Source organism: Oryctolagus cuniculus, chromosome 9, assembly GCF_964237555.1.
Source record: "Oryctolagus cuniculus chromosome 9, mOryCun1.1, whole genome shotgun sequence".
Lineage (NCBI taxonomy): Eukaryota > Metazoa > Chordata > Mammalia > Lagomorpha > Leporidae > Oryctolagus > Oryctolagus cuniculus.
This window is the reverse complement of record NC_091440.1, coordinates 116,212,353-116,233,242: the sequence shown is the minus strand read 5'-3', so window position 1 is coordinate 116,233,242 and position 20,890 is coordinate 116,212,353.

The following is a 20,890-nucleotide window of genomic DNA, read 5'->3' as shown; positions in this document are numbered from 1 at the left end:
GCAGGGTTGGGCCAGGCTGAAGCCACGAACAAGAAACTCCATCTGGGGTCTCCTACAAGGATGCTAGGAACCCAGTTACTGGAGCCATCACTGGTTAGTAGGAAGATGGGATCAGAAGCAGAGCTGAGCATCAACTCAAGTACTCGGAAATGGTTTGTGGAAATCTTAACTGGAGTCTTAACCTACATGTCAAAATCTTGCTCCTTTACAATTTTTAATGGGTTACAGAAAGTCCAAGAATACCCAACAGATGTTGACCTGATGAGTCCTGCCAAGCTGACGACTTTGCTTTCAGAAAAAGATTACTTGTGCCTGGGTGAGAAGGGAAAAAGTGCAGATGTAGTGCTAACAAAGGCCCTAGCCAGCTCTTCAGAGAACTTGGGGCTGGAATGATACTGCAAAGTTGGCTTGGACTGACAGAAGATAGCCTGTCTCCCAGCCTGGACTGGCACTGAACTTAGAACTGGCCCTGAACATGTGCTGGCACCAGAAAGGAAGTAGGATCTTGCTGAGGAAGCCTGTGTGAGCCTAGCAGCTCCCAGCAGCTGGAGGAATGAGCACTCCAGCCCTATTGGGTGGGATTGGGGGGTAACATCCACTACCAGAGCCTTCCCTAGCTTCCTCCGGGAAAATTTGGTACCCTCCTCTTTTCTCCAACAATGTGAAGTTTATGACTCTATTTGTACTTACAGACCAGCATCCCCTTCTTAGCTGGGACCTGCTGAAGAATGAGGACAGTGTCCTATTCCTTTTTGTGCTGCTACTGCCTAATGCAGGTTCCCACACTAAGAATGGGCGCAGTCAGTGAAGAAATACTGCTTTTCATAACAATGAAAAATAGAAAGCAGCTAAGAACTCATAGAACAAGTCATGGGAAGGGTTTTTCTAGATGAGATTTATTGTAAACCAGGCATTGTTTTTTTTATGAAATAGACAGGAATGAATCCATGGCATTTTTACGCATGAAAAGTAGAATGTACAATTTCAGCCACATGCTCGGAGTTGGGAATAATTCTCCTGTTGTCTACAAAGGCCACCAACCTGTGATCCTGACACTTCTCAGCCTTTGGTACGAAGCGTGCGGCTACTTTTGCCATACCTTCATTAGCGTCATTTATCTCTCTTCCCAACACAAAACCCATCCTCTCCTGCCACTCTGAAGGAAGCCGACATAGTTCACTTACTCTGGACCTGAATCAGAGGAAGTTACAAAAGATTCCAGAACTCAGAACCCTGCTTCCCATAGCAGGAGGTATTGCATCTTCACTCTTTTTTTTTTTTTTTTTTAAATATTTGTCTTATTTATTATTTTTTTTTTTTGACAGGCAGAGTGGACAGTGAGAGAGAGAGACAGAGAGAAAGGTCTTCCTTTGCCGTTGGTTCACTCTCCAATGGCCACCGCGCTGATCCGATGGCAGGAGCCAGGTGCTTTTCCTGGTCTCCCATGGGGTGCAGGGCCCAAGCACCTGGGCCATCCTCCACTGCACTCCCTGGCCACAGCAGAGGGCTGGCCTGGAAGAGGGGCAACCGGGACAGAATCCGGCGCCCCGACCGGGACTAGAACACGGTGTGCCGGCGCCGCTAGGCGGAGGATTAGCCTAGTGAGCCGCGGCGCCGGCTCACTCTTTTTATTAATTGTGTATGCAGAGAGCTAAAAAGCAATGACACTGAATAATTCCAAATGCTTAAAAATAGGAACCTTGACATAATACTTGATGCTTCATCATTAAATCACAATAATTATGATTCTTTTAATTTTTTAAATTTTGTTCAACATCTACAAAGTTGGTTTTTAAAGCATTTTTATTGGGCTGGCGCTGCGGCTCAGTAGGCTAATCCTCCGCCTTGCGGCACCGTCACACTAGGTTCTAGTCCCGGTTGGGGCGCTGGATTCTGTCCCAGTTGCCCCTCTTCCAGGCCAGCTCTCTGCTGTGGCCCGGGAAGGCAGTGGAGGATGGCCCAAGTCCTTGGGCCCTGCACCCACGTGGGAGACCAGGAGAATCACCTGGCTCCTGGCTTCGGATCAGCTCGATGCACCGGCTGCGGCGCGTGGTCGCAGCGGCCATTGGAGGGTGAACCAACGGCAAAGGAAGACCTTTCTGTCTCTCTCTCTCTCTCTTTCACTGTCCACTCTGCCTGTCAAATAAATAAATAAATTAAATTAAAAAAATTTTAAAGGAATTTATTTTTTTGATTTTTATTTTTCTTAAAGATTATTTATTTATTTGAAAGTCAGAGTTACACAGAGAGAGAAGAGGCAGAGAGAGAGAGAGGTCTTCCATCTGCTGGTTCATTTCCCAATTGGCCTCAATGGCTGGAGCTGTGCCAATCTGAAGCCAGGAGCCAAGAGCTTCTTCCGGGTCTCCCATGCAGGTGCAGGGCCCAAGCACTTGGGCCATCCTCCACTGCCTTCCTGGACCACAGTAGAGAGCTGGACTGGAAGAGGAGCAACCAGGACAGAATCCGATGGACAGAATCCGGCGCCCCGACCAGGACTAGAACCCGGGGTACTGGTGCCACAGGCGGAGGATTAGCCTAGTGAGCTGTGGTGCCAGCCAGCAACATTATTACATACAGGTATTTTTTTTTTTTGATTTTTTTCTTTTTAAATTGTTGCTCCCCTATATAAGGGAAAATACATGGTATTTTGTCTTTCTGTGCCCAGCTTGTGTCACTCAATAGCATGTCTTCCAGTTGTATCTATTTTGTTGTGTATATTTTTTTTTATCCATTTATCTGATGATGGACACCTTGGCTGATTCTGTATTTTGATTAATGTGAACAGTGCTCTGGTAAATATGGTGCGACAGGTACCTCTTTGATACATTATGCTCAGGTCGTGGGATTGCTGGGTCATGTGGAAAGTCCAGTTTTTAGAGAGTCTCCATACTGTTTTCGACAGTGGCTGCACTAATTTTTATCCCCACTAACAGTGTATAATAGTTCCCATTTCTCTACATCATCCCCAACATTTGTTACTTTCTGTTCTTTTGTTAACTGCCATTCTGAAAGCAGTGAGGTGATATTTTAGTATGGTTTTCATTTGCATTTCCTGGTGGCAGTGATATTGAGCATTTTTCATAGTTTTGTTAGCAATTTCTATTTTTTCTTTTGAGAACTGTTGAGGTCCTTTGCCCATTTCTTAACTGGATTGATTGTTTTTGGTGTTGTTTTTTGAGTTGCTATTACTCTCTCTCTTTCTCTCTGTGTTTCTCTTTCTCCTCTCCTCTCCTCTCCTCCCCTCCCCTCTCCTCCCCTCCCCTCCCCTCCCCTCCCCTCCCCTCTCCTCTCCTCTCCTCTCCTCTCCTCTCCTCTCCTCTCCTCTCCTCTCCTCTCCTTTCCTTTCAAGAAAACTTATTTGAGAGGCAGAGAGAAAGAGATCAGAGATCATTCCCATCCCCTAGTTCACTCCCCAAATGACTCTAATGGCTAAGGATGGGCCAGGCCAAAGCCAAGAGCCAGTAGTTGAATCCAAATTTCTCACACAAGTGTCAGGGATCCAATTACTTGAGCCAACACCACTGCTGAAAGATGGAGTCAGGAGCCAGAGATGAGAATTGAACCCAGAAACTCCAATGTGGGACACAGTCATCTGAAACAGTAGACACCTGCCCCAACTGTCACTCGTTATTAAGGACACCAGGTTTGAGCTCCTAAAAAGTATGTATCATCACCCCATTGGTTTTCAAAATCTATACTTCCTGGTGTAGTTGTGTTTTCAGGTCACTAACTTGTAGAAAAAAATGGTACACAGTTCTTTAAGCCGTAAGTCCAATGATGTAATACAGTAAGAAATAGGATTTGATCTTTTCTCTGCCAATGGTGGATGAACTCAGCTTGATTCAGATATACCCATGTTCTGCAGACTTTTGGGAAGAATTTACTGTGAGCATCACATGAGGCTTCTCCATGGTTGCTTTCCCAGGAGAAATCTGATAAGGTGGTGGGAAAGCAGAAGAGGGAAGTAGGTTGACTTGATGGATAGCCTACCTAGAGCTCAACCTCTGGATTACTCAAATGACAGTTGCACAACTATTGGGAGGGAATCTGTTGTCTTCTACTGACTCCATAGCTTTTTAAATTAGCCATTCCAAATGCCTGTTGGCTTCTATGAGTAAGAACTATATTTGAAGAGCCGGTGCTGTGGTGTAATGGGTAAAGCCACTGCCTGCAGTGCCGGCATCCCATATGGGTACCCATTTGAGTTCCAGCTGCTCCACTTCTGATCTAGCTCCCTGCCATTGTACCTGGGAAAGCAGCAGAAGATGGCCCAAGTGCTTGGGCCCCTGCACCTTTGTGGGAAGCCCAGAAGAAGCTCGAGGCTCCTGGCTTTGGATTGGCCCAGCTCTGGCCATTGCACATATTTGAAGAGTGATCCAGCAGATGGAAGACCTCTCTCTTCTCTCTCTCTCTCTCTCTCTCTCTGTCTGTCTTTCTGTAACTGCCATTCAAATAAATAAATAAATCTTTAAACAACAACCACGGAAGAGCTGTATTTTATTGTATATATTTCGAATTTGACAGTACTGATGCCCATAATATTTTGACTACTCCAGTATGAACCGTAGAAGTGCACTGTATTCCACACAGTCATGTATCATGGAGTAGATGTCAGTTGACTGTCTAAGATTAAGTCTTCTGCTGTCTGTTCTTTGTGCCAGAAACTCCAGGGCATCCTGAGAATGTGTGTGATTATGTGTCAAGGGCACCAGAGAATCCCCAATCCCTATTTGAAATGTGTCAGCTCGTTTTCTGTTTGACTGTCACTTCCCAGAAAAATATCACTAATCATTTTATAAAGTGCCTCTAATGCAGCCCTCTGTTTAAAGAGAAATGGATTTTTTGAAGTCTTGCTTTTCCTGACATATAATTGAACTATAGTAAGCAAAAATTTAAAAAAGTATTGGATAGTTCAACAACTTCTTTCTACTGACTTTCTTCACCATCGGGAATGTAGGTGCGGTAATGAGAAAGTCAAGAATGATGTTGATAATTAGAATGTGGGAAATAGAAGAAGCAGGAAAATTCATGTACCCCGCTGAGCAGCAGTTTGTAGACAGAACATTGTTAGAATCTGAGCTAGGCACGGTGACACTGTGCACTATCTTGGTGGTCAGGCTCTCACAGCCCATAGGCCTGGTACGGCTTTAACAAATCTCTTTGTCAGAACGCACCTCATCCAGCCCTCACCCTCAGCCTTATTGCAGGCCCCGGCCCGAGGTGGAGATGACCTCCAAGGGGAGGGCAGTTGGGGATACTTTAGTTCCTCTTTGAGGTCCTTGTGTTCATGCTCCCTCTGAATAATGTGAACGATTTCTTTTAACCTCCTTTAATTTTCCTTTTAGTTTCCTCTCTTTGTGGTTTCAGATGTTTAGGATTGGTTTGCTTCCTTGCTGCTCTTGTTTTAGTTAATCACCCATAGATCTATTTTCTTTTACCCCACATAACACCTTTCCCTATTCTTTTCCTGCAGAGATAACAATTCTAAGACATTTAAATGTATTTGTACATAGACATATATAAATGTAAATATATATACAAATATATGTAAATATAAATATACATATCTACAAAAAAAATTTTTTGACAGGAAGAATTAGACAGTGAGAGAGAGAGACAGAGAAAGGTCTTCCGTTGGTTCATTCCCCTAATGGCCGCCATGGCCAGCGCTGCGTCAATCTGAAGCCAGAAGCCGGGTGCTTCCTCCCAGTCTCCCATGTGGGTGCAGGGCCCAAGCACTTGGGCCATCCTCCACTGCCCTCCCGGGCCACAGCAGAGAGCTGGACTGGAAGAGTAGTAATTGGGACTAGAACCCGGGTTGCCGGTGCCGCAGGTGGAGGATTAGCCTAGTGAGCCACGGGGCCAGCCTACAAGAATGTTTTAAAAAGCTTTACTTGCGAGGATCTCTGTCTAGTTTTTGCCTTTGTTACTGTGATACAGCTCCCACTGTTTTGCTTTTCACTTTCCAGCAGTATGTTTTTTTTTTTTTTTTTTTTAAGATTTATTTGAAAGTGAGAGTTGCAGAGAGTCAGAAGCAGAGAGAGAGAGGTCTTCCATCCACTGATTCACTCTCCAGATGGCCACAATGGCCAAAGCTGTGCCGATCTGAAGCCAGGAGTCAGGAGCTTCTTCCAAGTCTCCCACATTGGTGCAGAGGCCCAAGGACTTGGGTCATCTTCTGCCACTTTCCCAGGCCATAGCAGAGAGCTGGACCAGAAGTGGAATAGCCGGGACTAGAATCCTAGAATTGGCACCCCTATGAGAAACCGGCACTGCAGGTGGCGGCTTTACCCTCTATGCCACAGCGCAGGCCCCAGCAGTATATGGGGGCCACTTAAGTACCTCTGCTGCACTACCTGCAGCCATCCATTGTTCTCCTTGGTGCATATCCATTACTTATACATTTTCATGCATCAGCAGGGGGCTTCCAAACTACCAGTAATTGCCTGCCACCACCTACCAGACTGCATGTACATCTTAGAATGTTTCCTTCCAGATGTGTGGGAATTCTACAAGGAACAGAATTGCTAAGTCACCGAGTACACCCATGTTTAATTTGACTTAAGAGGGCCAGACTGCTCTTTACACAGAAGCCCTGTCTACTTTTCACTAGCAGTGGATAAGTTTTTCCATACACTCACATGCAGACACACACACATGTTTATCATGAGCTGTCTAAACCAGCTTCTAATTTTTACCTTTTTCTATGAGTGGTATAAAACTGGTGGTTGGTCTTTGATGATCTCATGTGCCTTTTTTTTTTTTTTTTTTGGATAGGCCTTTTGGATTCTCTATAGATTGTGTTGATAGATTTTGTTGATTTTTCTTTTTTTTTTTTTACGTACTTTCAGAATTTTTATTTCAAAACAACCACAGTAACATTAATAGAAAATTCATATGGAAATATGCACAACCTGGTCACTGAGATATTAGGAATATTGTCTTCTTCTGGTTGACTTGAAGTTTCTTGTGTCAAAGTGCATGTGTGTTAGTCAATGGAAGGATAAGACTTATTTCTCTTCTTTATAGCTTTCCACTCAAGACATGTATGATTTTACCACTTATCAGTCACATGAAGGTAATTTCAAAGTTCAGTTAAAAGTTATAAAAGCATCATAGTTAACTTACCAAGATATTATAGATTATTTCTTTTTTGATAACATCATTATAGACACCATGACAATATAAATGGGAATAGAGCTGTTGGCTTTGTTTTTTAGGACAAGTCCCTCCAATTATCACAAAGTAAAAGTGGATTAAAATGTACATATAATCCTGCCTTGGTCATCAAACAGCTAGACTGCTCCATTGAAGGGCAAATGTGAATGGTTTTTTTTCGATCATCCTCTCTGAAATTAGGAGTTGTTCTAGCTTGTCCTTCATGACCAGCCTCATGTGCACACTCACACACACACAACACTCACACACACATACACACTCATACACACACATATATATTCCTTCCAGGATCTTCCTTGTTGGCTTATAAACAATAAGAAAAAGGGAACAAAATGTGAAAATAACACTGGACCAGGACTATGATATTAACTGAAGTTGCGGGATTTTTTTCAAAAGCACTCACATTTTCTGGGCCTTGCTTCAGTTTCAAAAGTATACATGAATCAATAAAGCTAGATGATGATTACAATCATTTCATGAGAAACCAAGACCAAAAATAACAGCAACGACAACAAAAACTATGAAACTCTCCAAACTGTTTCCAAGCTTATAAGTATCTCAGTGGTGTTAGTCATATATATGGATTTTTCAAGGCAAAATGGAATCAGCTCTGAAGAAATAGCAAAAAAACAAAACAAAACAAAACAAAACAAAAAAAAACAACTTTGTAGAAGTAGACTTTTTCCAAGAATGAGGTAGAAAAGTAGCAAGTAAATGTAGGATATACTCATTAAGAATGCTCAGCTTTGCCTACTAAAAGACATGTCTATGGGATTTCTCCTTTTTTTCATTAATAAGTTGTCACTGTGTTTATAAATGGTAGCAGCGAGGTCAGTCTACTGGCTGTCCAGTTGAGTGGTTTTCCTAGTTTTTTATAAAAGTAATAGGGGAGACAGAGGTAGAGCCAGAGAGAGAGAGAGAGAGAGAGAGAGAGAGGGAGAGAGAGAAAGAGATTTTTCCATCTGCTGATTCATTCCCCAAATGACTACAACAGCCAGGGCTGGGCCAATCTGAAGCCAGGAGCTTTTTCTGGGTCTCCCATGTGAGCGCAGGTGACCAAGGACTTGGGTCATCCTCCATTGCTTTCCCAGGAGTTGAACCAGCACCCAAATGGGATGCTGGTGCTGCAGGCAGCAATATAACCACAGCATCAGCCCCTCTGCAATTTTTCTTATGCTGACCCAATATACAGCCATAGCCTCCTCCTTCCAGGTTCCAGTGGCCACTCCCAAATCTGGTTCTAAACTACTTTCATGTTTTTTCACTGCCCCTGACTCCCCAATGTCTTCGTTGATAATCCTCTCATTATGCCTTCTCTGAGTTATTCAACTTGTATTTGTCATCTGTTTCCTCTTGAAACCCAGATTTGTTAAATTTGGAAGAAAACTCTTGTCATTGGAACCTCCTTAAGGAATTGCTTTCCACATGCTATATAATAAGACATAAAGAATGAGTTGTCAAGAAAATGTAGAGTCATGGAATTATATTCTGATTATGTGCCAGGCACTATGATAGTTATTTAAAATGCAAAGCTATACACTCATATCAGTAGCATCTGTAAATTAGAATTCCTGAAAAGTGGAGAACTTGGTTGGATTGAGGTATGATGTTCTCAGAAACTTTATCTTGTCTTTGGGAAATATTATATATATATATATAAATATTCTGACTCAAATTTTTATGGATTTCCACTACACTGTATTTGAATGAAAACTCTCCTTTAGTCTATTAAAGAAAATAGGACAAACACAATATGTAATATTCAAGTTAGATACACAGTAACAAGGCAGAGTTAAATTAGAGTTAAAAATTCACATTTAGGGAATGTAGGAAACATTTCAATAAGGCGATTGGAGCAGGCTTCTTGGGAAAGGTGCTGGAAGTCCAGTGTAGTCAATGTAGATCGATGGAAAAGATAGAGACACTCAGATTATGGAAGACTTTGGAATGCTGAGCTAGGGAATTGAAGTGCATACCATGGTCGATAGATGTTGGTAAAAGTGTTTGATGCAGACTGGTAGTAACATCAGTGAGTAAGCAGTTGAAGTCTTTGGAAATTAATTTAGAATAACCTCATAGAATAGATTGGAGGTAAAAAGAGGAAGAAATGAAGGTCGATCAGGTAGTGGACTTGATAAGTAGAAATAACAGAATTATTAGGGTGACCTGGTAATAAAGAAGAAAAATATTTGCAGGGATACAAATAAGATGACTCAATGACTATTTAGTATCAATAAATGGAAGAATAAGTTAAGAATAGCTGAAGTTTTACTATTAATATTTATTTATTTGAAAATGACAGGTGAAGAAATAAAGAGATCTTCCATCCTTTGGTTCACTTCCCAAATGACCAAAAAGTCTGGGTCTGGGTGAGGCAGCAGAAACCAGGAGCCTGAAAATCCATTTGTGTCTCCCATGTGGGTAGCATGTTCTCAGGAACTTTGGACATCTGCTGCTGCTTTCTCAGGCACATTAGCAGAGAGGTGGATTGGAAGCAGAGAAGCTGGACTTGAACTGGCTCTCTGAAATGGGATGCCAATATTTTAGTCGGTGATTTAACTTACTGTGCCAAGAAATCAGCTCATCTGTTTTTAATCTGGAATGACAAGATAAAAAGTAGAAGAAGAAACATGTTTGGAAGTCATGAGGGAAGAGAAAAAGTTGCATATGTCATAAAAAGATGAAAGATTTGTCTACTTAATAGTAACCCACGGAGAGAGAGTGCTAGAATTTTACTTTTGTACCTGGTGAATGGTGTGACAAACCATGGTTGCTTAAAACCTTAGTGAATGAGGAGCCGGCACTGTGGCACAGTAGATTAATCCTCCACCTGCAGCGCCGGCATCCCATATGGGTGCTGGTTCTAGTCCCGGATGCCCCTCCTCCCATCCAGCTCTCTGCTATGGCCTGGGAAAGCAGTAGAAGATGGCCCAAGTCCTTGGGCTCCTGCACCCACATGGAAGTGCCTGGCTCCTGGCTTTGGATCAGCGCAGCTCCAGCCAACTGGGGAGTGAACCAGTGGATGGAGGACCTTTCTCTTTGTCTCTCCCTTTCACTGTCTGTAACTCTACCTCTCAAATCAATAAATGAAAATCTTTAAAAAATTTCAAAAAATAATTAAAATAACCTTAGTGAATGAGGATGATATGCAGAGATACTCAATATCACTAATCATTAGGGAAATACAGGTGAAAGCTATTTCAAGATATCACTTCATACTAGGATGGCTATTTTAAAAGTGAAATGAAGAGCGAAACTAAAAGTAGGGAGGATGTGAAGAAATTGGATACTTTTACATTATTGTAGGAATATAGAATGGTGCAGCCAGTATGGAAAATGGTATGATGGTTCTTCAAGGTATTAAAAATAGAACTACCATGTGATTCAAGAAAAAAATTTGAAGAAATATCTGAATCCCCATGTTTGTTGGCGATATTATTCCTAGGAACCAATATATGGAAGTAACATAAGTATCCACTGATAGAATGAATAAAGAAAATGTGGTACATACATACATACAAACAAATATTATTTAGCCTGAAATAAGAAAGAAGTTCTACTATTTGTGACAATATGGATAAAGCTAGAGGATGTTATAGTAAACAGAATAAGCTAATCACAGAAGGAGATGTACTGTGTGGGTCCACTTATACTGAGGGACATAAAATAGTCAAACTCAGTAACAGAGTAGCATGGGGGTTGTCAAGGGAAAGTCAAGTTCATTGATGGATAGAGTGTCTGTAATGCAAGATGAGTAAGTTCTAGATGTCTGCTGTACAACTTATACCTATAGATAACCCCATGGTATTATGTACTTTAAGACATATTGAAAGGACAGATCTCATGTTCAGTATTCTTATTAAAAACCCACAAAAGTATATAAGGAAGTTTTTAAAGTGCTGAATATGCTTAGTAACTTGGTCATGGTGATAGCATCACCGGTATAGTATCACTGGTATATGCCTATGTACAAACTCATCAGGTCATATACATTAAATGTGTGTAATTTTGTATGTTAATTATACCTCAATAAGGACAAAAAAGAGGATGGAGAACTAAATTTTGGAAGGTGTCTATGTTTGGGTGTGGCATAGAGTGGAGGAGGAAACATGAAAAGAATTAGAGGAGGGATAAGTGAATATTCAAGTGCAACTGAGGAAATAAGTTTTTAAAGTTTCCATGATGATAGCTGAGGAATGGCTTTTGGAATGGGCAATTATGATATTGAAAACTTATCTATTTATTTGAAAGGTGGTGAGGGGGAAAGGGAGAGAGAAGGAGAGGGAGAGAGAGAGAAATTAATCTTCCACCTGCTGATTCAGTCCCCAAATGCCCACAACTACCAATGCTGGGCCAGGCCAAAATCAGGATTCCAGAGGTTAGTCTGTATCTCATGTAGATAGCAGGGATCCAACTACTTGAGCCATCATCTACTGCCTCCCATGGTGTGCATTCGCAGGAAGCTGAATTAGAAGTGGACTAGGCAGGGCACAAGGATGCAGGCATCCAAAGCAGTGACTTAATCAGTGTACCCAATGTCTACCCTGATAATGCTGTTCTTTAAGGTTTATGATTTACTTATTTATTTATTTTAAAGGCAGAGTGAAGGAGGAAATAGAATGAGGAGGGGAGGGAAGGGGAGGGAGAGAGGGAGAGGGAGAGAGGGAGAGAAGGAGAGGGAGAGAGAAAGAGAGAGAGAGAGAAACTTCACCTATCCACTAGTTCACTTCCCAAATGACCTTAGCAGCTAACCCAAGAGCCAGGAACTCCAACCTAGTCTGCCATATGAGTTGAAGAGGCTCAAATACTTGGGACATCTTCTGTTGTTGTTTTTCCAGGTGCATGAGTAGGGAGCTGGCTTGGAAGCAGAACAGCTGAGACTTGAACCAGCACTCTGATATAGGATGCTGGCCTCACAAGAGGCGGCTTAATCCACTTGCCACAATGCCAGTGCCGAGAATGAGCTTTAATTAAACTGTTGGAAGAGGATCCAGAAGGCGCATTAAGGCAGCAGTGATAGAGTAGAAACTGTGTGTTTTGAAGTGTGACAGATCTGAATTGGAATTCTGGTTCTGTCTCTTACCAGCTATGTCAGTTTGGCTAAATTACTTTAAAATATTAGTTTCCCATGATGTAGAAAAATAATTCCCAGTTGTATGATTCTTCTAAAGATTTGATGAGGCAGGTGAAATTTCATTGGCCCAGCATTGGTAGTTGTGGGCATTTGGGGACTGAACCAGCAGGTGGAAGATTAATTTCTCTCTCTCTCCCTCTCCTTCTCTCTTCCTTTCCCCCTTACCACCTTAAAACTTGGCATACTCTTAATTAAATCTAATTCTTTAGGAAAAACTTCCGTGGTAAAGAAGCAGAAAACCAAAATAGTATGATAATCTTTTGAGAGTTTTGGTCATAAAGGACTTGAGAAATTTGTAAGAGAATTTATTTTAAGGAAACAGAGAAACCGCATGTTCACTGATAGGGAAGGGCCAGGAGAAAATAGATAAAGTAGAGTCAAGAATGAAAAAGGATGAGGCCAAGATGATGGTATAGCAACAGGATGTTCCATCATGCAGGGCAAAATAGTTAATTAGAAGAGGGGATACTTGGCCGGCGCCGTGGCTCACTAGGCTAATCCTTCGCCTTGCGGCGCCTGCACACCGTGTTCCAGTCCCGGTTGGGGCGCCGGATTCTGTCCCGGTTGCCCCTCTTCCAGGCCAGCTCTCTGCTGTGGCCCGGGAGTGCAGTGGAGGATGGCCCAAGTCCTTGGGCCCTGCACCCCATGGGAGACCAGGAGAAGCACCTGGCTCCTGCCTTCGGATCAGCGCGGTGTGCCGGCCATGGCAGCCATTGGAGGGTGAACCAATGGCAAAAAGGAAGACCTTTCTCTCTGTCCCTCTCTCTCACTGTCCACTCTGCCTGTCCAAAAAAAAAAAAAAAAAAAAAAAAAAAAAAAAAAAAGAGGGGATACAAACTGGCAACAGAGCTGTGAGAAATTCCTGCAGAGAAGCCCAGGAATCCAACAGAGGTTGGGCTGGTTCACACTGAGGGAGCAAAAAAGAAAGGGAAGCGGCGGAAGCCACACCCTCCAGCGAACCAGGTAAGAAAATGTGAGTCTGTGGAGCTGCAGATAGCAGCGGGTCGGGGAGCCTGGTAAACTGTGTTTGAATTTCCAAGTGGAAGAAAGAGCAGGTATAGGGGAAAAAACAAAGAAGTCGGGCACGCCCCGTCCATCTGTCCATCTATGTCTCCGCATTCCTCCCAAGGGGACCTGCAGCCCGCTGTGAGAAGCTGTATTGATTGTTTACATTTTCGAATGCAAGCAGGGGCTACTGCATTTGCTTCCCTTGCACATGCCCATCAATTGCAAGGGCCACCTCACAACAGCCCCCACCTGGGAACAAGGATCACAGTATTTCAGAGTAATTTCCTCTCCGCCATGCAAGCTGTACAACAAGGAAAAGTCTTACATATTGAAAACTTGAGCTCACTTCATGCACCAGAGAGAAGTGAGCCCAGCCCCTAGTCGGGGGTGGGGGGGCTTAGTGCACCAGAGCTCTTGTACCCACCACCATCACAATGGAGACATGAGTAGGACTCCAGGAGGCAGGGCTGCATGCTTCCACCTGCAATGCACAGACACATAGCAGCTCATAGCAGAGGGAAATCTCACTACAAGCACAAAGACACAAAGAGAAAAGCAACCAGAAATGCCGAAAAACAGAGGAAAAACCCTGAATAAGAATAAAGAAGACACTATGAGCCAAGCAAAGGAACACCACAGCTCTTCAATAGTAGAAGCTGCAGAAGAAGAGGTCAAGGATATACCAGAAAAGGAATTTCAGAAAATCATCAGATTACTTAGAATCAATCGGAAGCAAATTCGTGATCTAAAGGAAAAGTGCTCCCAAGAAATTGAGATAGTAAAGAGAAGTCAGAATGAAATACTAGAAATGAAAAATTCAATACATCAAATAAAAATGCAATGGAAAGGCTTAACAATAGAAAAGTGAGAAGAAAGGATATCACAATTAGAAGACAAATTTCTAGAAATAATACAGTGAGACCAAATAAAAGAAGTAGGATTTAGAAAATTAAAAATCACAGTTGGAGATCTACAAGATTATATCAAACGACCCAACATATGGATCCTAGGAATTCTGGAAGGCATGGAAAGAGAGAAAGGATAGAAGGCCTTTAAAAAAAGATTTATTTTATTTATTTGAAAGACAGAGTTGCAGAGAGAGAGGTAGAGCCAGAGAGAAAGGTCTTCCATCTGCTGGATCACTCTCTAGATGGCCGCAATGGCCGGAGCTGTGCCGATCTGGAGCCAGAAGCCAGGAGCTTCTTCCAGGTCTCCCACATGGATGCAGGGGCCCAAGGACTTGAGCCATCTTCTACTGCTTTCCCAGGCCATAGCAGAGAGCTGGATCAGAAGAGGAGCAGCTGGGACTAGAACCAACACCCATATGGGATGCCGGCGCTTCAGGCCAGGTTGTTAACTCACTGCACCACAGCACTGGCCCTAGAAGGCCTTTTTAATGAAATAATAACTTGGGCTGGCACTGTAGTGCAGTGGGTTAATGCCCTGGCCTAAAGTGCCGGCATCCCATATGGGCGCCTGTTCGAGACCTGTCTGTTCCACTTCCGATCCAGTTCCCTGCTATTGTCTGGGAAAGCAGTAGAAGAAGGCCCAAGTCCTTGGGCTCCTGCACCTGCGTAGAAGCCCCAGAAGAAGCTCCTGGCTTCGGATCAGCACAGCTCCGGCCATATTTGTCTTTCCAGTTCATGGAACTTTCTCTAGGATTGATCATATGCTAGGCCATAAAGCAAGTCTCAGTAAATTCAAAAAAAAAAATGAAATCATACCATGCATCTTCTTGGATGACAATGCAATGAAGCTGGAAATAAACAACTCAAGAATCTGTACATCATATGCAAACACATGGAGAAGAGCAGCAGATCATAGAAGAAATCAAAAGAGAAATCAAAAATTTATGGAAACAAATGAGGATGACAATACAGCATACCAAAATGTGTGGGATACAGCAAAAGCAGTGTTAAGGGGAAAGTTTCTGGCAATTGGTGCCTACATCAAGAAACTGGAAATTCACCAAATAAATGAACTATCTATATACCTCATGGATCTAGATAAACAACAGCAAACCAAACCCAAAACTAGTAGGAGAAAAGAAATAATTAAAATTAGAGAAGAGACCAACAAAAATGAAACAAAAAAAATACAAAAGATCAGCAAAATGAAGAGCTGTGGTTTTTTTTTTTTTGAAAAAATAAACAAAATTGACACACCATTGGCCCTATTAACCAAAAAAATGAGAGAAGACCCAAACCAATAAAATTACATATAAAATGGGAAATGTAACAACAGACACCACATAAATAAAATGAATCGTCAGACATTACTACAAAGAGCCGTATACCAACAAACTAGGAAACCTAGAGAAATGGATTGATTCCTAAACACATACAACCTACCTAAACTGAGCCATGAGGACGTAGAAAATGTAAACAGACACATAACCAAGACAGAAACTGAATCAGTAATAAAGACCCTCCCAACAAAGAAAAGCCCAGGACCAGATGGCTTCACTGCTGAATTTCAGGTGCACACATATGGGATGCTGGTGTTGCAAACAGTGACTTTACCAGCAATGCCACAACATTGGCTCAACTTGCTACTCCACAATGCCAGCCCCTGTAAGAGATCTTTTTGAAAGTCTTTTAAAATTTTTTTTAAAAGATTTATTTATTTATTTTAAATCCTGTGTGTGTGTGTGTGTGTGAGAGAGAGAGAGAGAGAGAGACAGACAGAGGAGGAGAGAGGCAGAGAGAGACAGAGAGAAAGAGATCTTCCATCTGCTGATTCACTCCCCCAAATGGCCACAATGGCCAGGGCTGAGTCAGGCTGAAGCCAGGAGCCAGGAGTTTCTTCCATGTCTCCCATGTTGACTCAGGAGCCCAAGGACCTGGGCCATCTTGTGCTGGCTTCCCAGGTGCATTAACAGGGAGATGGATTGGAAATGGAGCGGCTGGCACTCAAACAGTCACACACATGGATGCTGGTGTTGCAGGCAGTGACTTTGCCTGCAATGCCACAATGTTGGCCCCTAAAGCCTGTGTCTTCTTAATGAAAAAAAAAATGAAATCATTTGCTTTGTGAAGCAAAGATGGAGAAGTAGAGCTTAAGTGGAATTTAGAAACATGTGAAAGCACATGATGAAAAAGACAACAGGGGAACCGGCGCTGTGGCTTAGTGGACAAAGCCACCACGTGCAGTGCCAGCATCCCACATGGGTGCTGGTTCGAGTCCTGGCTGCTCCACTTCCCCATCCAGCTCTCTGCTATGACCTGGGAAAGCAGCAGTAGTAGATATCCCAAATCCTTGGGTCCCTGTACCCAGTTGAGAGTCCCGGAAGAAGCTCCTGGCTCCTGACTTCGGATCAGCCTAGCCCTGGTTATTGTTGCCAGAGCTCTTTCTCTCTTCCTCTCATTCTCCCTCCCTCCCTCTCTCTGCCTCTGCCACTGCCTCTCTGTAACTCTGCCTTTCAAATAAATAAATAAATCTTTAAAAAAATGACAATAGGTCTTAATAGAAAAGAATAAAACAATTTCTCACCAGGAGTGAGAGCTTGGTGGCTGAAGTACTGAAGTAAAGCTGGTGTAGAGCTCACTAGAATTTCGGGAAAGGTGTTCTGGGAGCCCCTTAGGTAAGGGCATAGGAAATCCTAAGAAGCTGCTATAATTCCCCAAGTCAAGCTGCAGGATCTGAGAGATCTTATGAGAAGATCGAGGAGATCTGGCCAAAAACTTGGCTGCATTGCAGTGAACTGGAATCTTTTATACTGAGTCACTAAAATTTAATTAACTATGGGTAAGGTCTTTCTAAAATTTAGAACATCCAAGTATTTGAACCTGAGCCCTGTTTGCTTGACTATTCTCCAATTGTGTGATATGTAGATATGATGATATGGACCACGCTCTGCTGCTTTCCCAGGCACGTTAGCAGGGTCTGATAGAGCAGCCACCACTGAAATTTTTGCTCAGATGTGAGATGTGAGATGGCAGCCTCACAGGTACCACAATGCTGGCCCAGGAAGCTACCTTTAACTTCATGTTGGAGGAGGTGTTAGTGTATGTCCAAGAACAGCAGAGCTGAGGGACACAGGCCTCCTTCAACAATGTCTGAACAGAACACAAGGGACTACTCAGGTCACCTTCTGAACCAGCCCCTATGAAAAAGGTGGAAAATCTTAGATAATCTTAAAATTTAAACAAACACATGGCTTTTGAGGAACTTGATTTTCTTATTTAATGCAAGAGAAATCTATTTCCATTTGGAGCAAGGAGCAAAGGTTTTCATTGGAGCAGGAGGAACCTTATAACAACTTAGAATGTAATCAGCTGCCTTGGAATAAGGACTAATGACCTCAGTGCTGGGAATCTGTAGTGGAATGTGTGGTTCCTGAGGAAAAGTCAACACTGGTGGTTTATAAAACTCACAAGGCCTTACACCTTCCATGCATCACATCTTTGTTGTGCTTGTTAAATTTTTCATTTATTCATTCATTCAAGTGTCTGTCATATGACAGACAATAATGGAACTATTTGGGATAGACAGGGTCACATTCTAATGGAATTATTTTTGGAAGTGGAATTAGGTTAAGAGAATGGTAGAATGACTTTAAACAAATCAATCTTAATTTTATTGTATACCACAATAGCCTCTCAAGATTGGAGATACTTTGTGTGTAAGTTTTTATATACCTAGGCATGTGTGTATATATAGTCATAATGTGGATGTAATTGTGTGTATGTGTGTTTCTTATAAGTGACGGGGAATAAGTAGTAACTAGATTTTCTTGGCTATGCCAGTCTCTATATAAAGAAAATAACTACCAAGTAATATTCTTGTGTGAATGCTTTCTGTATAATGTGTTGTAAGTTAATAGAATGCATTGCTTTGGTTTTGTGTTGTTTTAAGTTTTGTTTGTTGCTCATTAAAAAAAAAAATTGGTGTTTAATGTCCAGATTACTGTGGTAAGCTGGACACTCTCTTAATGCTACTAAAAAGATTATAAATTTGTTAAATTCTTTCTAGAAAGCAAGATGACAATGTGTAGGAGGAACATTAATATCTTCATATTTTTGATATGCAAAATTTTGGGGAATTTAAGAGAAATAATCCATAGTGTGTGCAAATAATGGTTCACTATTACATAATTTATAACAGAAATGAAATGTTAAAAACTTAAATTATATATGAATAGAGAAATGAGTTGTCTTGTTATGGTGAATATGCTGTATGAATATCATGTAAATAATTAAATTTATGAGCTCAAGGAGGATATAATGACATGAGACAATGTTTATGATACATGCATTATGTAAAGAATAATATACATTTTATATGCTGTGTATTCTTAATATTTACAACAATTTCATAAAATTAGATGGAAGAAAATAGGCCAAAATTCTTTATACCTTAATCATGTTCCTCAATTTATACATGTGACATTTTATATCCAGCAATATCAATAAATATTATTTCTAAAAGTTCTGTGTTATAACTGGAGATAAATGCCTCTGTAATTGTCCATAAACCATTGAGCCGTTTCCCAGAGGGATGTAAAACCTCAACACTTATGCACATAACCATAATATGAATTCAAAGTTTTGCTAAATGAGTCATCAGATGGATGACTATATTTTAGTGCTAAGATAGCAATTTTCTTTTTTGTGTTGCTTTAGGAAGTTTTATCTTACCTTTGTTATGTGGTAAATGGAGACTTGTCTTTGTTTTGTGCATGGGGAGTCCAGTAAATAGTAGGAATGGTCTTCATTGAGCAATGGTTTTGTATGAAAAGGTTGTAAGTAAATAGAAAGCAGAGACATGCTATTTTCAGGTTGGGGCAATGTGGGGAGCAACTCGGACTAGACTAAGTTATTGGAATTAAGACTTATTCTATGCATCTGCTCTCCCACAATATGGCGCTGGGAGAGGAGTAAGCAACTTCTACACAGCTGCCTCTCGCCAATTTGATTGAGCTGCAGGAGCTGATCTTGCTCCTGATTGGAGGAGAGCAGCGTGCTCGGCATGTGGGTAGCAGAGTTGGGATTGGTGGAAGAGGACTATAAAGGAGGAGAGAGACAACATGCACCAGGAACATCCGGATAACATCTGAGCAGCCCCCGAGAGAGCCGGCCGGCGGTGTGCCACTCCCTCGCGGAAGTGGGGAAAGTGGCAGGGGGAGTCGCCCTTCCACGGAGGTGGAAGGATCGGCAGCTAACCTGGGAAGGACCAGCAGCAATCCTGGGGAGGGCCGAGCAGGCAAAAGAACAATGCAGGGTCCTGTGTCATTCCTCCATGAAGAGGGGGAGCGACAGGGCAATATGTTTTAAAATGTGGACCTGAGATCATCAGGGTCACCTCTAGTTCTTGTTTTAAAAAATGTAGGTTTTCCAACCTACTAAATCAGAATCTGAAGATGAACCCTGGTACTTTGTATTTTTTTAAAAAAATGCCCCGGTGAATTCTTCTGAGATTCTTTAAGCGCTACCAGTTGGGGAAGAGAGATTTGAGTTTTAGAAGTTTGTGGTGGAATCTTGTCTACTCCAGTGTTTATTACGAGGAAGAAATGAATGAACCTGAATTACAGAGAACCTTGCTTCCCAGATAAATCAGAATTGGGGAATGAGGCCTGCTGGCTGCTGTATTCTGATTGTATGAGTTTTAAATTTGGAGCTCATTTAAAGAGCAGACAAGAGTGGTATCATCTCTGGGAATGGTGATAGGGTGACTCTACAGGTGATATGTTTTACCCAAAATACAGCAGCTGCCATTTTCATTTCTTCTGGAGTATCCTTTAGGTGAGATACTTGCCCAACTCATTGTGTTCCTAATGAAGCAGGCCTCAAGGAAAAGCCCTGGAGAATGGCAATAGATTCAGGTTATGTGTCTGTACGCTATGATCTGAATGTCTGTGTCTCCCCCAGATTTCTATGTTGAAACATGTTTTTAACGGGTATGGTATTAGGAGGTGGGGCTTTGGGGTGTGATAAGGTCATGAAGTTGTAGTTCTCATGAATGGGATTGGTGTCCTTAAAACAGAGACTGTGAAGAGCTGCTTTGCACTTCCCACGATGTAAGGAAACAACAAGAAAGCACTTTGAGGAAATAGGCTGTCTTGGCCTCCCAGCCTCTAGACTGACTGATACATTTTTGTTGTTATAAGCTACCCAATTTATGATGTTTCAGAATAGTGGCCTGGACAGATGAGATACTATATATGTCTGGATGGCTCGAACAATCTTAGGTTCTTCTTAAGTAAAAGGAGAAAAATACTAGCAGCAGACTAATAAATTTCATGCAAAACACTTAGCACAAGGCTGGTTATGAAGCAAGCACTTATAAGAGTTTACAGTGATGGCTTCATATGAATTCAACTATATAGGAATGGGAGGTGAGTCTTTTTCAGTTAACTTAGAAGTCCATGCTAGTTATCAAACAAGGCCAAGGATTGGGAGCACTACTGAATTCTTGAGAGGGGGAGGGAAAGACTAGGACACAGTACAGCCAGGTTGACTCATAATACTTCATCTGAGTTAGATTTTTGATGTCTATTGATTTAATGGTACATTCAAACCTGATGTCATTTATTGCACTCAGTCCTTTCAGGGTTGGCCTGGGACTAAA